This window comes from Alligator mississippiensis, chromosome 5, assembly GCF_030867095.1.
Source record: "Alligator mississippiensis isolate rAllMis1 chromosome 5, rAllMis1, whole genome shotgun sequence".
Classification (NCBI taxonomy): Eukaryota; Metazoa; Chordata; order Crocodylia; family Alligatoridae; genus Alligator; species Alligator mississippiensis.
In genome coordinates this window covers 61,676,122-61,696,343 of record NC_081828.1, presented here as the reverse complement: position 1 = coordinate 61,696,343, position 20,222 = coordinate 61,676,122, and the positions used below count along the sequence as shown (strand labels likewise).

Genomic DNA, 20,222 nt, shown 5'->3' with positions numbered 1-20,222 from the left:
ACACTGCCTATTCTTGATCAACTGATCTCCCAACTGCCCTAAAATCTTCCCTTATGAGGTGGATTAGCAAATTTGTTACAAACACACTGGTCATCAAATTAATATAGTTTTAATTAAAAAAAATCAGTGTTTTCCTAGTTTTAGAAGATCTGTTGGAGAGGAAGACAGCAGTTCTTTTCTTAAACCCATCTGTTACAGTTGGTGCCTTTTGTTAAATTCATGCATACATATATATATTTTTTAGGGTGGGATTTCCAGACATGCTGAGTGCTGGCTTAAGTGTGTTCCTATTGAAGTCAATGGCAAAACTGACAGCAGTGTTTACAGAGTTATTCCAATATTGAACTTTTAAAAACTCACCCTGGGTGCCTTTGTGTGCACGTTTGTTTTTTCTTCTGGCCTTGCTTCTGTTCATGGCTTTTTAGCTCTAGTATTGTTTACTTCTTTTTCTCCCTACAACAAATGCCTAGTAAGGAGAAAACGTGTCTGAATCAGACTTTTAAACCAATCTTGCTCAAATAGCCTTGGAATGAATTTGCTAGGATGCTTTCATGCAGAAGAGGTATTGTCTGGGTATTAATCCTACTCACCCTGAAGTCAATGACAGAACACTTTGTCTTCACTAGGAGTTTGTTGGCCCAGAAATACTTGCTACAGGATGAATTTCTGAAAGTTTTTCATGTTTCCTGATGTTCAAGTACTGAATAGTGTGTGGATGGGCATGTTTTCTAAACTTAAGTGAAATACCTTTGAATGGTGATTTGTTCCTTATTTTGTATTTCTGCTGCTACACTGGCATAGGTCCTCTAAAACCAAGCCTGTTCAGTACTTTGTATTCTCTGTGATATCTGATCCTCTCTAAATTAAATAGTCTATTCTGTTTTTATACTGGTAATATTTGATGGATTTGATTAAACTGATTTAGAAACTTTAGGCCTTGAAAAATATGCACTATGTGGAAGAACAGAAGACTCCCTTTGCTGCCTTGTACCATGTCTCAGTCTGTTACAGCAACACCTTTCTGGTCCTGAATCTGACCTGAGACTCTCAGTAAAGGCTTTGGATAGTGACTTGAATACTAAATTGTAAAGACAGACAGAGTCCCCAATGTCAGCTGTCATACAGTGTAAACATTAGGTCACTGCTCAGGCTGCTCAGAGGTTTTTTTGGGTTTTTTTGTTTTTGTTTTTTTAAATTGGAAATATATCAAAAATACAGAAAACATAACAAAAATTCATACTAACATAAACCACCGCTAGAATTATCAGACAAGCAATCTCAAAGGACTCTTAATATTCAGCTCAAAAGAACTCACTTATTTGTTACACTGCAAAGAAAGAAAAGGATAACACAATACCAAATATGCTAAACATTCAGTAGAGTAGAGAAACACACATTTGTAACACTTAATTTACATAGTTTTCATATATACAAATGTTTCATTTCATACAAATCAGCAAATACCAAAACAAAGACAATAGATCCAAAGAAAAACCATCTGTAACATGGGGCTATCATATACACTACAAAGCCAGAGTTTTTTTTCCATATAACCTGCTTGCTTGCTCTCCCAAATCCCAAGAACAAGTCTCGCCTCCTATAATTTCTCCTTATTTGATATCCCCAAAGCTTATCCAATGCCTAACTTTGGCAAGAACAATGGGTGCCAATCAGTCCCTTTCCACAGCTCTCCATCTCCTTTGTCCCTACCCTTCCTCCCTTTTTCCCTCCTTGCTATATATAATTTCAGCTCATGCAACCCTAATTGCAGACACTCCACCATCGAGAAACAAAGCCCATTCCTAACTAACCAACTTCTAACCTTCCAAATAGCCACTTTAACACAAGTCAACAAACCCTAACCTCCCATGACCCATCTGTGCCTTTCCTTAGCCCATACAACACATTTTCAAAAGACACCCCATCATCAGGCTGCTCAGAGGTGCTGAATCCCAAGTCAACCCCCTGGGCTCAACCCAACCACGCAAAAAACCCAGTCTGGAGTGATGGGATCTAAAAGTTCTATAGTGGTTGGAAGTGACAGTTGTGACCGACTGCTGTTCATGGCTGTTTCCCCAAGGGAGAGCAGAAAAACGGTTGCTGTTCAGTTGCCAGGCAATAAGAAATAGTTTCTCTCCGTGTCTTCTAATCACAGGTGGGATGTTTACTTTATTTCTTGTCCTTTCCTTGTGGCAAAGCAAAGGGGAGGTAGGCAGGAGAGAAAGCAAAGCATCATATTTCTCAAATGGAAAGAGAGTTTATTTTGTAATAAGGACATTTTTGGTCCACTCATATGGAAGGATATGACCACTCCTGCAGAGCCTTAATCTTCTTATGAATCTCTGTCCTTAAAAAGGATAAGTGCTACCACTGAATCTTAAGTATACCTAAGCTGAGCCTTGTTTTAGTACCTTATGCTCCATTCTCAAATCTTTGGGTAAAGGATGAATGCACCACCAAACCATTTCCATTTAAGCCCTTATCTTCCTTTCCCTGATATCTAAGGGAAGAAAAAGTCCTGTGGCTGTTGAACCTCCAAATTAAATTTACAGGTGTGTGTATGTATGTATGTGTGTGTGGGTGAGAGGGAGAGGGGGAGGACAGCAGAGAGGGGAATCATTTCCTAATACCTTTTGCAAAACAAACTTCAGTATTTATTTAAAGCAGGGGAGACAAACGCATCTGACCTTGCGGGGCCAGATAAGGGTTGGTGGGCTGTTCTGTAGGCTAGAGCAGGGCTGCACACTGGAACCAGCACACAGGGCCCGTACAGCAGGACACCATAAGCAGCGTATGTCTCAGGCCACATGCAGTGCACATAGTCAGTCCAGCCCCACAAGCTGCATGAAGCATGTGCCAGCCCTGCTCTAGGCCATGAATCCCTGTCATCCAGTCTGTGGGTCTTAGACCAGCTGTATGCAGAGCTGGTCTGCATGGGCTGAACCTGGCACTGTGAGCACTGCATACAGCACAGGGGGGTCAGTCTAAGACCCAAAGGATGGATCACAGGACTCCATGGGCCAGATGTGGCCCATGGGCTATATGTTTGACAACCGCAATTTAAACTGTCCTTCAGTATTTGATTCCATTTGCAATTATACCATGAGCAAGTTTTACTGTCCCCTAAACAAAGGATGGTGGGCCTAAATGTAATGCATGGATAGGAGACTCAGTATTTTTAATTTCATTTAACCTAAAGAGCTACAATCCAGTCTTCTAAGGTCCCTCTTATTACCGTTTCACTTTGCATTTATCTTCACAGCTCCCTTGGGGAATTGAGGCACAGAGGAGACTAAGTGATTTACAGCTAAGTGACTTCTTCAAGGTAACACAGTCTTCTGTGGCAAAGTGGAAATCAAACCCCAGTCTTGGTACATGTAAACATATGTAGAAATAAACATTTTTCTCTCTCCCTTTGAGGTTGAGTTTGATGGCAAATTGACATTGATGGGACAAGGACTGAACAATTAAATAAACTCTTTGTAAAACCACCAGTCAAATTAGATGACATGCTGCACAATTAAATCAAAAGCTGAAATAAAATGGGACCTAATGGCTCAGAAGTCAAACAAAAACATAAGCAACCTACAAACAAAGAAATACTTGCATATTGATTATAGAGAGATTCATTTTATTGGGAAGATGTTATGGTATAAAAGTAATCATGAGTAATAGTGTTATAGCACATCTTATCTGTATAGTTAGTTGTAAGCTTAAGAATAAAGCTTAACCGAACTCACTGTCATTCTCCTAAGTGTCTCCATTCTTACTTCTCTGCTTCCTGCATTTGGCCCTTACAAGGTCAGTGCTGGAAAAATCAATCCCTGCCAAAACCTAGCACATGGGCTTGATCCTAGATGCTGACCTGTACAGAATGTTAGTGTCTTTAAGGGTCCACCCACACTTTTCTTTTGGCAGGACGATTGCTGTGGGTGATGCTTGGGGGATGCAGTTATTCCATAATATGAGACCATATCTACATTACAAAGTTTTTTTTTACATCTAGCCATGTCAGGTGAGCATGTGGAGAAAAGAGCATATGCATTAAGCAACATAGATAGGACAGTTGTGGGCAAAACTGTGCCTAAAGAGGAGGGCTTTTGATGACTTGTTTTATGTCATTTGAGGAAGTTATTCAGCTCCAGGGACGGAAAAAAACCTTTGTTAGCGTACACTATTTCTCCAGTAGGAGCATCTTTGAAATCTTGTGGTTCCACTTCCTCTTTCCAGAAGAACAGTATAACTTCATGGAGCTTTTGCAGTAATTTGTTGTTGGCACATATAGTTTTCAGCCAGATGCCTTGCTCCCAGGAATCAATTTAATGTCTTTCTGCCAATCTTCTAATGTAGACTCATTTTCCAAATCCATCATAACTTCAAGCGGTGGTAATCCTTCAAGCTCTTCATGTTTAATTCCTTTCTCACTGGAGAATAGAATTCCATAGCGTTCAATCCAATGCCTGAGGATTATTTTTGTTCATCAATGATGACATTTCCTTTCAGTCTTTCTATGGAGCTGTTTTTTTCTTTGCTGGACCAATTGCTCATTTGATGTCTTTGTATATTCCACAGCTATTACCTGCATCAACTGTTTTCTGAATATTATCATAGAGTTTCAGCTAAAAACCTTGGACACAACTCCTAGCCTCCTTTTGCATTTCTCTTTGAGCCTTTAGTTAAAAATTTTCAGGGTTGTGGCGTGGGAAGATTTCTTGTAGATGGTTAGCACTGTGCTTTTGTTCTCAACCAGTGGTAGAAGGATTTTAGGGTGCTTTTCAAACCAGTCTGCCTCTTTCTTGCATTTTTTTGCCAAACACTGTTACAGCAGCATTGCATATATTAGCTTTTAAGCTTTCCAAACCTTTTATATCTTTATTTATTTTTATATTGATTTTGTTTAAAGAGTGACCACTATCCTGGAGATAGAGTTAATTTCCATGACCACCTTTAGCCCATCTTATCTCATCTATTGCCAATAGTGTTTTGGAATGGAAAGGGAAGTGACAAATGGAAAGGAACTGTTAATTTATCATTTTTTGCTCAGAATTTACAATCCTCTGAGAGAGAGAGAAAGCATGGGAGATCCCTCCCACTCTGCTTCCCCCATGTAATCTAATTTAACAAGCAAGTGAAATGATGAAGCATCAACTAAAGAATAAAAAAATAACGAGGGTGAGGAGATTCCCAATTTTAGATGGTGTGGTAAGTCTTTGTAAAAACTGAACTGAAAATGGTAAGTAGAGCTGATCTAGTACTTCCTGAAAATATTCTGCCATATAGCTTCCTAAAGGATTTATATTGATTTAAAAGCAACGATCTTCGTGCACAAGGAAAGAAGAACCTGGTAATGGAAATAACCCAGGTCTTATTTTAAATGCTTATTTTTCAGTCCAATAACTTAATTTTTAACTAGGTAGTTTCAAGTGGTACAAGCAGTAAAATGATGAGTTATTGCTCTGGCGATTGGCTAGTGATGAATATGGAACTTGAGCACTTTTATAAATCACGAACCCAATTAAGCAATTGATTTTACTAAGTCTAGAATTCCACTCCTTGGCTTTTGGGAAATGTTGGTTTTGTGTCTGTGTATAGATTTTTTTCCCCTTTTTTGTGTGTGTGTTGAGAGAGAGAGAGAAAGGAGGGCAGGGGAAGGAAAATGCATAGAAAGAACTCACCCTCTTCTGCTAAACTGATTCTGTATTCTACCCTGCCCACAGAATAACCTTCAAATTTACCAATATTAAAATAGGGACAGAAAACTATTTAACTATACATTCAAGAAGTAATATCACTCCAATAATAATTCTTCTCACATTTGTCTTAATTAAAAGAAAACATATATGGCAAAATAGTTTTGTTAGAAACCCCACGTACATAAAATGCCATGGCCTAGCTAATTAAGTCCTTACTCATACTTTTAAAAAGGTAATTAACATCCTATTGTATATACCCAATCAGGAGAAATACACAGCCAATTTACAGCATATTGGAGGTTCTGTGATAGGCTAAATATTGATAATGCTAAATACAGCTGCATTGTTTCTAACACCTCAAAAGCAGAAATCAGTTTTATCTCCGGCAGTCCCAACTTTTTAAAGATTTTCCAAAAGGGAACACCCGTAACTCACTGTAGTGACTTTCTGTGAATATGTATTAAATATGTAGAAGAGTATGAGAACCCTGGTCAGATTATATGTTTTTCCAAAGAAAGACAGCTTCATAAGAGAGACAATAATAATGACATTCAGTGAATCAAGTCACACTCGTCTGTGATGCACCAACTTATGTATCCTCTGAAAATGAAGCATCAGGGACATGCTTTAGCTTAGGTCTTTGAACCTAGTTCTCAGAAAGGGGAAACATATCCTTTAAAAAATAGGACATGATAAAAATGTGAACATGAAGCCATTTAACTGGTGAGTGGGGTGCCATCATCTTAAAGAAAGTAATATTGTGCATAAAGTGAATGAAGGCTTTGCATTTGAGGTAATATGCCATTATGGAAGGATTTAATGGGGGGTGATCCATGGAAGGAAAACATGGATTTACATTCATATTCAATGGTCTCAAACTCCCATTTCAGCTAACCAACTGTTAGTAAGCAAACAGGGTTTTTTTTATGTTAAACTTGAGGAGAATGAAGGCCACTGAGTATTGGTCCTCTTTACGAGTGATTTTTAGGCCTGTGCAAAAAGGCAACTATTCGATTCGGATTTGTCCAATTTGGATTCATCCGATTTGATTTGGAGATCCGAATAGCTTTTCTGATTCAATTCTGCCAAATCGATTCGGAAAAGATTTGGCAATTCAGAGATTTGGCCATAGGGAATAATGGGTAATCAATGAAATATCTATAACTTTGTTGTTTTTTGTCTGATTAAGATGAAACTTGCAGGGGTGGTAGCCATAAAGTCCACCAGGCTTCAAGGAGATAGGTGCAGGGGTTTCTGGGAAACTGCACCTCAAACTGCTGACAAGCAAAACTCATGACATAGATGACACTGTGTGTGTGTATTAAGGCACAGGGGGGTGAAAACTGCAGGGGGGAGTCTGGGTTCTGGGGCCCTGCACCTCTGGCTGCAGGCAGGCAAAATTCAGACCTCTGACACCCCAGGTACCTCTGCATTTTTACCTGCGCTGCTACATCCCTCTTCCCCCCCTGCCCCCAGCCTGTCCCTCACCCCCTGATGCCTCCATTTCCATTTTCACTGACTGGCTTTCTTGCCTGCATTGTGTGCCAGGCCAGCCTCTGGCTTCTTTACTCTTTCTTCCATCCAGGACCGGGAGACACACCAACTGCAGGTACTTCCTCAGCCTGACAAAGGGTTTTTCAACCCAAAAGATTCCTAAGATATATATTTTTCTAACTATTTAGGTTTTTTTCATGATAAACATATAAACATAAAACCACAAGATAAGCCATCACACACTACAAGTAACATATATCCAACGCAACATCTTTACTTCTTGCTGTCAATTCCTTTATAAAAAGAAAGGCTCTGTGACAGTTCCTCCTGGATACCTTTGATGCTGCTGGTGCTATCGGTGTTGAGCCAGCTAAATTATTTGGACTTGCCTTCATTTACAGTGGTGGACTGAGTTGAGGCTGTAAGGGAGGAAGAGACCTCACAGGGGAACGCTGCCATGTTGTGCAGAGGCCCCAGTGCCAGGAAGGGCACACCTGAACATACACACAGTCTCACAAGCACCCATGTCACAAGTTTTGCCTGCTTGGGGCCAGAGATGCAGGGCCCCAGAACTCACACCCCCCCTGCACCTATCTCCTTCACAGCTGGCAGGCTTTGTGGTTGCAGCAGGTGCTACTACCTCTGCAGTTTTCACCCCCCTGTGCCTTAACACACGCACCGTGTCTTCTATGTCATGAGTTTTGCTTGTCAGCAGTTTGAGGTACAGTTTCCCAGAAACCCCTCCACCTATCTCCTTGAAACCTGGCAGGCTTTGTAGTCTCAGCAAGAGCTACCACCCCTGCATTTTTCACTCCAATGTGGCTTAACACACACGCGTGACATGAGTGTTGCTTTCAGAATTTGAGGTGCTGTTTCCCAGAAACCCCTGCACCTATCACCTTGAAACTTGGCAGGCATCATGCCCTCAGCAGCAACTATTGTTTCTGTATGTTTCATCTGAATCAGCCAAAGTTATAGATATTTCATTGATTCCCCATTATACCCTATGACTGAATCTCCGAATCGCTGAATCTTTTCTGAATTGATTTGGAAGCTCTGAATCGATTCAGAAAGCCTAAAGCTGCTAGCAATTCGATTTGGATTTGTAGATTTGGCCTCCAAATCATCTCTGAATCTGAATCAAGATCCGAAGCTTTGCACAGCCCTACTGCACAGTCCCAGTGGTGCACTGAGCAGTAGCATTGGCATCATGTTTTGTGCCCACTAATGCCATAGTGATGAGCTACATCACCCTAGCTCGTTTCTATGGTGAGGAAGTGTCCTTTGTAGATATGCCCACTATGGTGGAAATTCTGCTCTGAATCATCTGGTTTCTAATTCTGTTTCCTTTCACCAAATCAACAATGATGAACTGGAAAGAGAATTACTTCATTATGTTTAGCCTTTGTGAACTTTAAAGCCTATCTGTAGCCATTTATATTAATAGGAGTGGGAAACCTTTGTACAGAAATTCACTTCAGATTTTATAAACAAACATAGCATTTTGTGATGCATACACTTGTTGTTTGAAATAGGTCTGAGTCTTAACAACTTAGATATAAATGATTAGCAGACTTTGGGTTGACACTTCTTGATTGTGTCCTTCAATGACAGGCATTGAAGAGGCAATTTTTTTGGTTAGCGAATCTCTGCATTGTGAAGTGCATCTTTACAAGACTCCAGCATGACAGTCCTCACAAACAGTGCCAGTTTTGGTACATCTTCTAATAAAGGTGTTGGGCCAAAGGGTTCAGGATGGAGTGCCAGACAGAAGAAGACCAGCAGCAGTGGAAAATCAAGTACAAACTACTCTACAACTACAACAAACACTAAGGGAATATGGAGTTTTTACACAGATGCTTCTCATGGGATCAAAATTGGCCCCTTTACAGTGCTGATCATAAGCATTCTCTTCATTGCTTGTGTAATAATATTGCACATTTGGGCCAAATATAATCGTTCCTAGACTCAGCTGTTCCCATGCATTCTGCCTTGCTTTAATGTACTTTACTTAACAGACTGTACATAAGTTGTGAGGAGAGGGATGGGGAAAAAAGCTTGTGAACCAGAAATATAGTGGATTTTAAGTTGTTTGCAACTTTTGAAAGCATTGTGTTAAAATAAAAGGAAATAAAAATCTGAAAAATTTTAAGAAGCGATGTTTCCTTCATTTGACTCTTTTTTCTGATTGTCAGAAGAACTCCATGTTTCTATTTAAAATCTTTGATAAACTTCAGATGCCAATCACCACACACTCCAGCTGTAAATATATACTAGAATGTATTTTAATTGCCTAAAGAGTTACTAAGACAGATATAGCATATGCAAGCTAGACATGACAACCCTCTGAAATTAAAATAATCTGCTGGAAATGTATTTCTATGATTTAAAGTTTACTTGACTATTGCAGTTGTCTTGTATATTTGTGTATATAATTGGATTTTTTGGACATATTACAAATATTTAAAAGCACAAATTGTTTTTGGATAGAGAAAGCTACAGAATGGTAGCCTCTTATAGCAACCTCTTATGGATTACCTAAGTTATGAATGGTGACATGGTTACTGTATATTAAAGGAGTCCAAATTCTACAATGAAAGTGATCTATTCACTTATTAAATACTTAAATTGGTAATTTTTGCTCATTCAGTCAATTTTCCTCTCTATGGCTAGGTACAGGCACTTAAAAAGACCAAGGTGGAGATGATCTAAGCTACGTGGTTTTCTGTAAGCGGCGTGGTTTTGATCTGTAGTAAACAGAGCACACATTCGCCCTTTGGTTGTGGAGAAGGGCATGGTGCAAATCCCAGACTGGGTTCTGCCATTTTAAACCAGTCTCTGTGTAAAACCTCTGTTTTTCTAGACCAGTGTAGAGTAGGATTAGAAAATTGGTCTATAGGGTATAGATCAGTTTCTGATCACTTATACCAATAAAAGTCTAATGTTGGCACCTGGCCTATGTTTTCACTGTAATACTTGCCAATAGTAGCTGAAGCACACTAGTTAATAATATATAAATATTACTCAGCAGTATGTGGAGGGTATCAGACCTTGAAATAGACCAAGGCAATGGTGGAAAGATAACAAAAATGAAAGGATAGGTAACAAGGTGGCAGGAGACTGTACAAGACTGAAGGAGATGGAAGGTTGTAGTTAAGGTAGTTATAGGCTGTCAAGGCCAGAGAAAGAGAGAGAACAAGCAGTATATGCAGCTGGGGGTTAGACTATACTGTTAATTTTCTGTCAGAGATTTAGTAAATCAGAGTTGGTGTCTAGGTCAGTTAAAAGGCAAAGGCAAAGGAGGTACCCAGGGCTGTTTAAAGATTTTTTTCTGTCCTCAAAGTCTGTGGAAACATTGCAGGACTGATTGTACTGGAATATGAGTATACCCCCTGGATAACTCAAAGGACACCTAATCTGTTTCATATTCTTACTATGGCTGCTATAAGACTTGATATAAGGAGGAGTCAGTGTCTTTCACATTGCATTTACATTTGAGGACACAGGGCTTGGAAACTCATTGAGCTTCTATTTCCCTTTACTCCTCTTTCACTCATTTTCCTGATGCTGAGTACACTGAGATTTTTATCCTTAACTGGGGATTTGTTACTACCATAATATAAATAAATAGCAGTGGTTGTTATAATCTAACATTAGGTGTCCATGTCAGCATCTAGAACTGAGCACTAGCTTCCTTCTAAATCATAGTTATGTTTGTGAACTCTACAGTCTTACTCTCATGAAACCCAGTCAGCTTACTTTATATTGTATAACTTTTCTCTCTAGCATATAAAAGTACAAACAGCCAAACTAGCCACTAGGAACCAAATAAGATCCAGAAATCAATTGAACTGTTAAATAACATACTTTTATTTACTGTACTCTATCCTAGCAGAAATAACTGTCTCTACTATGTATGATGCTTTATTAGATTAGCTTCATGTACTACTGAATAACAGTCATTAAAACCATGATCACTTGGTAGTAGAGAAATAATTAGAAGGCACAGTTAAAATCTTGGCTGCCTGAGTATATAATTTGCTGTTATAGTTCATCATCAGTGTTGGATACAGTTTCTGATCTGACAGGCTCTACAAGCCCTCAGTTTTAAAATATACTTAGGTAAGTTTATCCATGTAACAGAGCTAGAGAGAATATACTTATGGCAAATTAAAGTGGACCCTACATTTAACATTGGAAAAAATGGATAGAGAAGAGTGGGAAAATTTTTGTCTCTCCCTTCCAGCTCACTGAGCCCCACACATCCTTTATCTTATTTGCTTTTTCTTGGCCCTGCCCACACCAAAGTTAGCGTGATCAAAGTGCTGGGGTGTGCAAATATTCTCAGGGCTTAGGTTGCCCTAAAATGGTCCACCCAATCTGAAGTTAGTTCTCATCAGACAAGAGCTAACTCTAGATCAATTATGGGGTTAACGCAACCTAGAGAGTGGTAACCCAACCTAATTAATGCTTGCACACATTCCCAGCACAATCCCAGGGCTGGGAAAGCCCAGTCATGCTCCAAAGCCCCAGAGCTGGGATGTTTTTATTCCCTTAATCCTGACCAGGATATTTTACCCTCCTGGGCCAGGTAGCCTGCCCATGGATTTGCCAGGCCCTGCTGGACCAGCCTGCCACCTCCCGGCTCTTTGATTTACTTGCCTGTGCCTTCTCTGGGCAAGTAGTGAATGCTTATATGCAAAAATCCTGACGCAGGTTTAGGTGACTTAAATCAAATTACCTGAAACTGAGCCGGGTCCTAGAAATGCTTGCTCTCATTCAGAGGAGGATGAAAAATAGTCAATGCCAGAGTGAAGATGGGAGTAGTATATTTGTGTGAAAACAAATCATATAATCCTAGGCCAGGGTATTATTTCTGTAGTTAAATCTGTACCCTAAAAATCCTGCCTACATGCATGCAACATTGTAATCTTCCTGTGACAATACTTCTTTATAGCCGTACAGCATAACCCAAATTGTTCTGCTATCCCTATGTGAACCCTTGCGTTTGTGAGCTATTGCTAGTACTTACTAGCCAGGCACAGATTTTTAGATAGCTTCATTAGTCAAGATAATTAAGGATGTTTTTATGGTATGTTGGGGGGTGCACAAATAGATCAACTATTTTTGCAACCTTACTCAATATCTCCATAAGTATGGAAACACAGGAACAGTTACTATACACAGTGCATGGTGTTCTAAGAAAAATAGTCCAAAGTGACAAATATTACAGCACTCTTGGCTGGATTCCAGAAGTCCCTCCCCTCTAGGTTGCATTTAACAAAGTAGCAGTAAAAAACACTTTGATGTAGCTATACTTATAACTGTAAAAAAGAAAAAAATAGAACAAGATTGTAGTTAAACATTGTAGCTTCTGGGGAGAGACTGGGGGTATTAAGAGTTTAGTTGTGGCATTTGGGGAGTTAATACTGCCCAGCTGTGTGAAATACTCTCATTGAAAGTATCCAAAAGTGAAAGTTGCATGTTCACAGAGTTTAAAATTATGTTTGGCAATATGAACTTTTGTAGCAAGAATGGCATAATTTTATCTTTTCTCCATAATAACAAGGACTTGCTATTTTAGACATTTAAAAACTTGGGCATCTGTATCACAAAATTATTTTCTAGTCTTATTAAAAACTTGAACTCAAATCTTTTTATTTTTGCAGTTTCAGTTTACTGTTCTGAAATTTGAACAAGGGGTTAACTTTTAGAACTTCGAACCTAATATTTAAAATATTCATCAACTCTGTCTTGATGAGGAATAAAAGTTTGATTTATTGTTGAGAGGCAGTGGCTTTTTGGGATGGATCATATTAAATGCCCTCCATTACTGAATGCAAAAATTAAGACAATGTGGTAGTCGACCAGATGATTTTCAGCCTACATGTAAGTATGTGGTGGTTGAGATAGGCAATAATTAATCTACTGTTCAAAAGTAGATTTAGGAAGGCTTTTGATATGGTGTCTCATAATATTATTGCAAGCAAGCTAAGGAAGTAGGGGTTAGATGAATGGACTGTAAGGTGGATAGAAAACTGGCTGGATCATCAGGCTTAGAGGATAGTAATCAATGGCTCAATGTCTAGTTGGCAGCTGGCATCAAGTGGAGTGCCCCAGGGCTGGTCCTGCTGCTGGTTTTGTTCAATATCTTCATCAATGATCTGGAAGATGGGATGGAGTGCATCCTCAGCAAGTTTGCAGATGACACCAAGACGAGGGGGACTAGTAGATATGCTGGAGGGTAGGGCTAGAATTCAGAGAGACCTTGACAAATTAAAGGATTGGACCAAAAGAAATGTTATGAAGTTCAATAAGGAGAAGTGCAAAGTCCTGCACTTAGGAGGGAACAATCCTATGTACTGGCAGAGTCTGGGGACTGCCTGGCTAAGCAGCACCTCTGCAGAAAAGGACCTGGGGGTTATAGTGGACAGTAAGCTGAATATAAGCCAATAGCGTGCCCTTGTTGTGAAGAAGTAAAGCAGTGTAGTGGATTGCATTAGTAAGAGCATTGCTAGCAAATGGAGGGAAATTATTATTACCCTCTATTTAGCACTGGTGAGGCCAAATCTGGAGTACTGTGTCCAGTTTTGGGCCCCCCACTACAGAAAGGATGTAGACAAATTGGAGCAAGTCCAGTGGAGAGCAATGAAAATTTGTAGGGGACACAGGACTTCTGAGAAGGGGCTTTACTACCTGGGGGGGCTGCAGGTAGTAAACCACTGGAACAGGTTACCCAGAGAGGTTGTGGACTCTCTTTGGAGGTTTTTAAGAGCCGGCTAGTCAAAGCATTGGCTGGGATGATCTAGTTGGGGATGGTGTTGCTTTGAGCAGAGAGTTGGACTAAATGATCTTCAGAGGTTCCTTCCAACCCTATTTTTCTATGATTCTGTGATTCTAATTGATTGCATCTGTCTGCAAAACTTCTTTACATAAGTAGCAAAGCAAAATGCTTTCAGCCCTTCTCCAGAGCACCACAGATGGTTCCTCGACTGCAGATGCTTTTAATCTTGATGGGAGTAGGAACTTCTTTTCCCCCCCATTGTCCCCATTTGATGACTATATTAAAAAAAAAGGGAGAGGGGTTAGACTACCAGGTTTGCAAAATGCTCAGACAGTGCTGGTACATAGATATCTTGGACTTCTCTGGGAGCCTCTGTTTCCTGCTGGCCTTGCTATTTCATCCTATAGCTCCACCTGCTCCATTTCACTTCATCTCTTGTTCAGAAGTCAAGAACACCATATAACTCTCTCCATGTGCAATGTGAAATTTATGCTTACTTTAGGAAGGCAATTTGGCAATGATAGCTTCATTAAATTTTCTTAGTCCACTTGTATTTCTTTCTAGAAAATTAAAATAAGTTACATCAGTGACATGCTTGAGAGTATTGTTTTCCCAACATATTTACACTGCTCAGCAGTATTTGCATTTCTTAGAAGTCTACTCTTATATGATCCTTATATTTAACATGAGGGCTCATCTATATGTGCAATAATGGTACCTGAATAAACTGTGCAGCTTATTGCTCTGGATTGAATTGCTCCCACTTGTGCCATTTGAACTTGTGTGCAGAAGAAATAACTCTGAAGCAATAAGCTCCACAGTTTATTCAGATGCAGCATGTGGAGCCTAGGTGGAGCAGCCCTGGCTTGCAGGGTGCCCCAGGGGTCAGCCTTCCAGCTGTGGAGTGGCTGGCTGGGGTATGAGGGAGCTTCAGTGAGGGGCTAGCCAGCAGACAGCCCCTGCACTGAAGTACTTTCATGCCCTAGCCAGCTGGGAAGTGTCTACATGTGCACTGCTGCTCAGTTTTTACAAACTTGTTCAAAAAACTTTTACAAAAAACTTGTAAATACAAGTTCTATCCTGCTGTGGAGTAAATTAACTTACTCCAGCCTAATAAGGGCATATGTGCGGATGCCAAGAGGTTTTCGGTGTAGCTAGTCAGTCAACTGCATAGTAAATGTTTTGTATAGACGCTCCCAAACTGAAACGATTGGGATGGCATGGCTCTTTTATAATGTTGACTCCAAACATACAGTGCTATTAGAGGCCTTAGAAAACAGGCCTCCAATAAACATTGTTTTTCAGAAACTTCCCAAAGCTCAGACGGTCCAGGGAGTTCAAATGGTAAGTATAATGCAAAGGCTTTGCTCTCAAAGACTTACTGGACACATCTACATGTTCATTAATGCACAGTGGCTACTGCATATTTAATTTAGTACTTGTATAATCAAGTACTAAATAAATGCATAGTAACAGGAGTTACTGTGCAGTAGCTCTGGCGCACACCTTTTTAGTGTTGCTAGTGTGCAGTAGCCTAATAATACTGCTCAGTAGTGTATTAGCACTGTTTGTGTTGTGATGTGCTACTGCACAGTATTATTAGGCAACTGCACAGTTAGCATCTCAGGTAGACATGCCCATTGTAGCTATAGTAAGTAACCCCTTTTTCAGTTTGAGGTTATTTATTAAGAGGATCATGCTATCTGTAAAAGGATCTGTCAGTACTGAGACTCCATTATGTTAAGCTATGTACAAACATAACGGAGGACACAGCTGGGGGAACATTTGTTCACCAGAGCGCCCCAAGGGATGACGAGATCGAACAGTTATAAACTACTGCAAGACCATTTCAGGCTGGACATAAGGAAGAATTTCTTTACTGTCCGAGCCCCTAACATCTGGAATAGCCTGCCATTGGAGGTGGTTCAAGCACCTACATTGAACACCTTCAAGAAAAAATTGGATGCTTATCTTGCTGGGATCCTATGACCCCAGCTGACTTCCTGCCTTCAGATGAGGGGCTGGACTCGATGATCTTCTGAGGTCCCTTCTAGCCCTAATGTCTATGGGGGAGTCGCAGCAGAAATTTAGCTAATCATGAACTTCTACTACAATATTGGGTCACAAGGGCTGTGTCCACACAGGTGTGGAAGTTTGTTTCCTTGGAGAAAAAAAGCAGCAAGACACCTTGTGCTGCTGCTAGCTGTCCCCTGGGAATGCCTGTGCCACACAACTTCTGGCATGCAGCAAGGTACCTAAGGTGGGGTAGGGGAGGCTGAGGCCAGCACTGGGGTCCTGGGGGCCCCCTGGGGCTGCAAAAGCAGTGATCCTGCCACTCAGACCCTGGTTGGCAGCCAGAGTGTGGCTCCAGCTGGCCAGGCTCTGGTTTTGACTGGCACGTACTGCCCCATGTGCGCCGTTCCCCCTTTTTTTTGTGCAGGTTTTTTGACCCCTGGATATCTAGGTGTCAAATCTGCTCCCTGTGCTGCTCCCTTGCAGTGTGGAGAACAGCTGAATGTGCAGACATACCTGTGGCACCATGTACCACCCATCTGCATTCATCTGGACGTGGCCAAGGGCTCATCCTTGGATGAAAAAGCAGGGGAATATCTGTTAGGAGCCAGGAGGATGTAGTAATGTTTGGCACTGGTGCAGTTACTATTGGAATAGAATGTCCAGATCTAGTGTCTACAATTCATGGAGGATACTGGCAGATTGGAAGGACCTCAAAAGAAGAGTCGTGAATATGAAACGGATTAGAAAACATGTCTTACGTTAAGAGACTCCAGGAGCTATTTATAGGGTATGATCTATGTAGGTTATTGCAGATGTTAAGGGATGGCTTGATCACAATCAAGAAGTATCTACATGGGGAATAAACATTGATAATGGGCTCTTCAATCTCATAGGCATGAAGCTAAAACAAGATATAGAGCTGGAATTTGAAGCTAAACAAATTCAGACTGAAATGCAAAATTAAAGTGAACTTTAGAATAACTTCCTAAGGCATATGTTGCCTGCTCCATTCCCTGCAGTTTTAAAACAAGAGTGGATGTTTCAAGAGAGGGATGGATTACAATGACATTGAGATTTTTTTCCAGCCCCACATTTCTATTTTTATATGCCTTAGTTAAAACAGGAATTAAATAAGGAAAACTTATGTGTTGTATTATACTGAAGGTCAGAGTGTATGATTAGAACTGTCCCTTTTGGACTTGTAGTCTCTGAAATCTAATCCTTGGTCTTTCCTTTTCTTTCCCAGGACAAAACTTTGTTAGTTCAGTTTTTTGGGAGGATTTTTTGGCCAACTGTGCTTCTAAAGATAAGGAAAGAGGTCCAGCCTGCTGAGGAGGGATAAGGGATACAACTTTAGTGTAGGTTTTAGTGTTCGATTAGGTTACAGAAGTGAAGGACGTATTTCCATTATTTAAAAAAAAAGTTAAAGGGGTGACATTTTATTAAAATTTGCTCTCTGATGTTTTGACCTTACTGTGACAGTGCTGTGCTAATGAATTGTAATGTATAATATAAGGATTATTAATGAAAAATGCAAAAGCTAATTAACTTCATAAACACCCAGACATGCTGATTCACTCAGTAACATTCTGCATTGGATATATAAAATGGAAGATATAATGAAGTTTCCCTTGCAAGAGTAAAGTTTAAGAACACAGAGAATAGGGGAACAATTCCTTTCAAATAGGGGCACAACTCCTGGCAAAAAGCACTATGCAGATAAAAAGGATAAAAGTTACAATGTCAGTTTGATTGTTAAAATGCTTTTAATTTAGAAATTTAAGTGGCTATTGCTACAGGATGCAACAATATAGTTGATGCAGTTTTATCTTGACACAATCCCCTTAGCTAATGCTGTGACCTGAATTTAACTTGTGACATTTCTTAATCTCTTGCTTTGCACTTGAATTTTTGCCATGTTTATGATTGTAAATCTTATTTTTCTCCTTATTTAGTAAAGTGGTAAAGAATGAAAGGGGATTGCCTACTTGGTTCAGTTTTTAGGTTTCATTTTATCTTTCTTAAAAGCAGTCATTAAACTGATAGTGATTAATTTAAGCAGATGCTTCTGAATAGTACACACAAATGGAAAGTACGTTTGAACTTGCTGTTCAATGCTATTACTGACAATGTTTATTATAACTGCTTCCATTAGTTACTGTTGCTATGAGACATGTGACCATGGTTCATAACCCATCCACAGATGAGGAAAGGGGACCTAGGGGTAGGAAATAGTTGTTTCCAGTCAGCAAAAGTAACTGGTTTTGAAAAACCTCTAAAATATCCAATTTTTTCCAGACTATAGAACCTCAATTTTTATCACTTTTAAGTTTGATAAAATCTATAATAAAACCTCTAAGAAAAGGTATTTCAAGTATTTGACTTGGTAATAAAATAAACCCTTATTTCAAGGCAAGAAATAATTCTGATTGTTTATTCTAGCTTCATAACCCTAATTACAGAGTAAACCTCACATGGAGGGATATTGCATGTTCCCTTAATGTCCTTTAATGCAGACTACCATAACTAAACCATCCAAGGGTGAAGTATAATAAACGACAGTTTCAATTGCTTTGTTCCAATCATAATTAACAGGGTGTAGTATGTAGATCCTATAGGCATAGGTCTATTGTGTGTGCCCAGTAAATATATGCTTTTCTAATAAAATAGAAGTATCTGTTGGCTTCTTTCCCATTTGAATCCATTGACTTTAAAGGAGGCATATCAAAGCAGAATATGTTATACTAGTCCAGCTGAATAATTATGGAATTAGCCCTTCTGTCTGGGCATTTACTTATCTGGCTGTGTGTAGCCAGTGAATCCCATCTATTTGTTTTTTTTTCTCTTATGTGTGACCAACTTCTAGCTCCATCTTACAGATACTATGGATATTCCATACTTACTGTCCCCAAAGCCCAAATCGTTCTGGTTTTCCCCCTTTCTTTTCCCACCTCCAACACTGAAATTCTTCAAATAGTGGGTCTTCCCTGCAGGAGCCAACACCCAGCTCCTTATTTAAAAGAGAAGAGGCCTTTGTAGCTCAGCCCTTCTGTTTTATTTTACTGTGGAAAGCTGTTTTGTCTTTGCCAGCTGTCCTTGGCTATTACTCTTTCTCCCTGAAGGCTTTTTCCTTTCAGCAGTTGCTAGAGTTGCCTTCCTACAGTAACTTATCAGAAGCTTCCCAGGCCATTGCTTGCCATGTGTCTGTCATGTACAGTATAAATTATTGTGAGGACTGAAGGCAGGCAAAACGTAATTTGCCAACTTTGGATTTTGGCCAGAGCACAAGTTTATTATTCCTGCTTGTGAAATTAATGTTTTGGGATCCCCAAACAGTCTTAGTAATGAAGGAAGTTTATATTTGATCAGAATGATGGCACCTTAACCCCATGAGTCACTCCAACACAATTCTGGAACATAGGGTCAGTATTGAGAGAAAAGGCCACCTTCTACATCATCAGCACTATTTCCTGCAGGACCGGGGGGCCCCTTGAAGATTTCTTGTAAGATTACGGAACCGGTCCAGCCTGCTTAGTTTGCTAGATCTGACACAAGCTGCTACAGTTTGCCAACAGAAATGGCATATGAACATATTGGGTAAAAAGAGACTTCTAAAAGCATTATAAAATAGACATATGCATTTAGTACAACACAGTGAATTTTGCTTTACCTTGGTTTGGAGTTATAAGCATAAGAACATATGCTGCTAGTTTTAATCCAGGTGCAACTCCACTTCTTCCTAATAATACAAACTTTATGCAAATAGAATTTTATTCTGTTTATCCAAACCAGCAGCATGCCCCATCCTTTTAACTGAAAGGTCACAACATTTCTTTCCCTTTTGTATTCTCCCTTTCATGGTGTGCCTATAAAAAAGTTACATAACTTGAAAGAAACTTTCTGGCTTGGATAAACACAACAATCTACCTACAGTGGAACAAAACCTACTCTTAGCACTAAAATAGTACAGTAAACAGACAGATCACTGAATCTGTCAAAGAGTGGGTGGCATAAGGTACAGGAAATATCTCTACTAATAATCCTTGTTGAGTGCTGTAAGTTGCATAGAATTAATCTGGATGTGTTTTTCTACCTAATGAACTTGGCTAGTCAAATGTCTGAAGCAATCCCCAGCTTGACATTAACAAATGCATTTAACTTTTCTGCTCTAAGATGTATTGAACTGCTTTTGGCACAAAATGCATGCAAGCTTTAACATCAATATGATTAAAAGT

The 20,222-nt window shown here is 39.7% G+C and overlaps 1 long non-coding RNA gene across 1 annotated transcript; it reads left to right on the top strand.

Moving 5' to 3' along the window:
* Positions 1-2,043: 2,043 nt before the first annotated feature.
* On the top strand, positions 2,044-9,308 carry LOC109286333 (uncharacterized). The gene is made up of 3 exons (XR_002094333.2): positions 2,044-2,155; positions 3,263-3,325; positions 8,802-9,308. It is a non-coding gene; the product is annotated as an uncharacterized LOC109286333 (long non-coding RNA).
* The last annotated feature ends 10,914 nt before the right edge of the window (positions 9,309-20,222 follow it).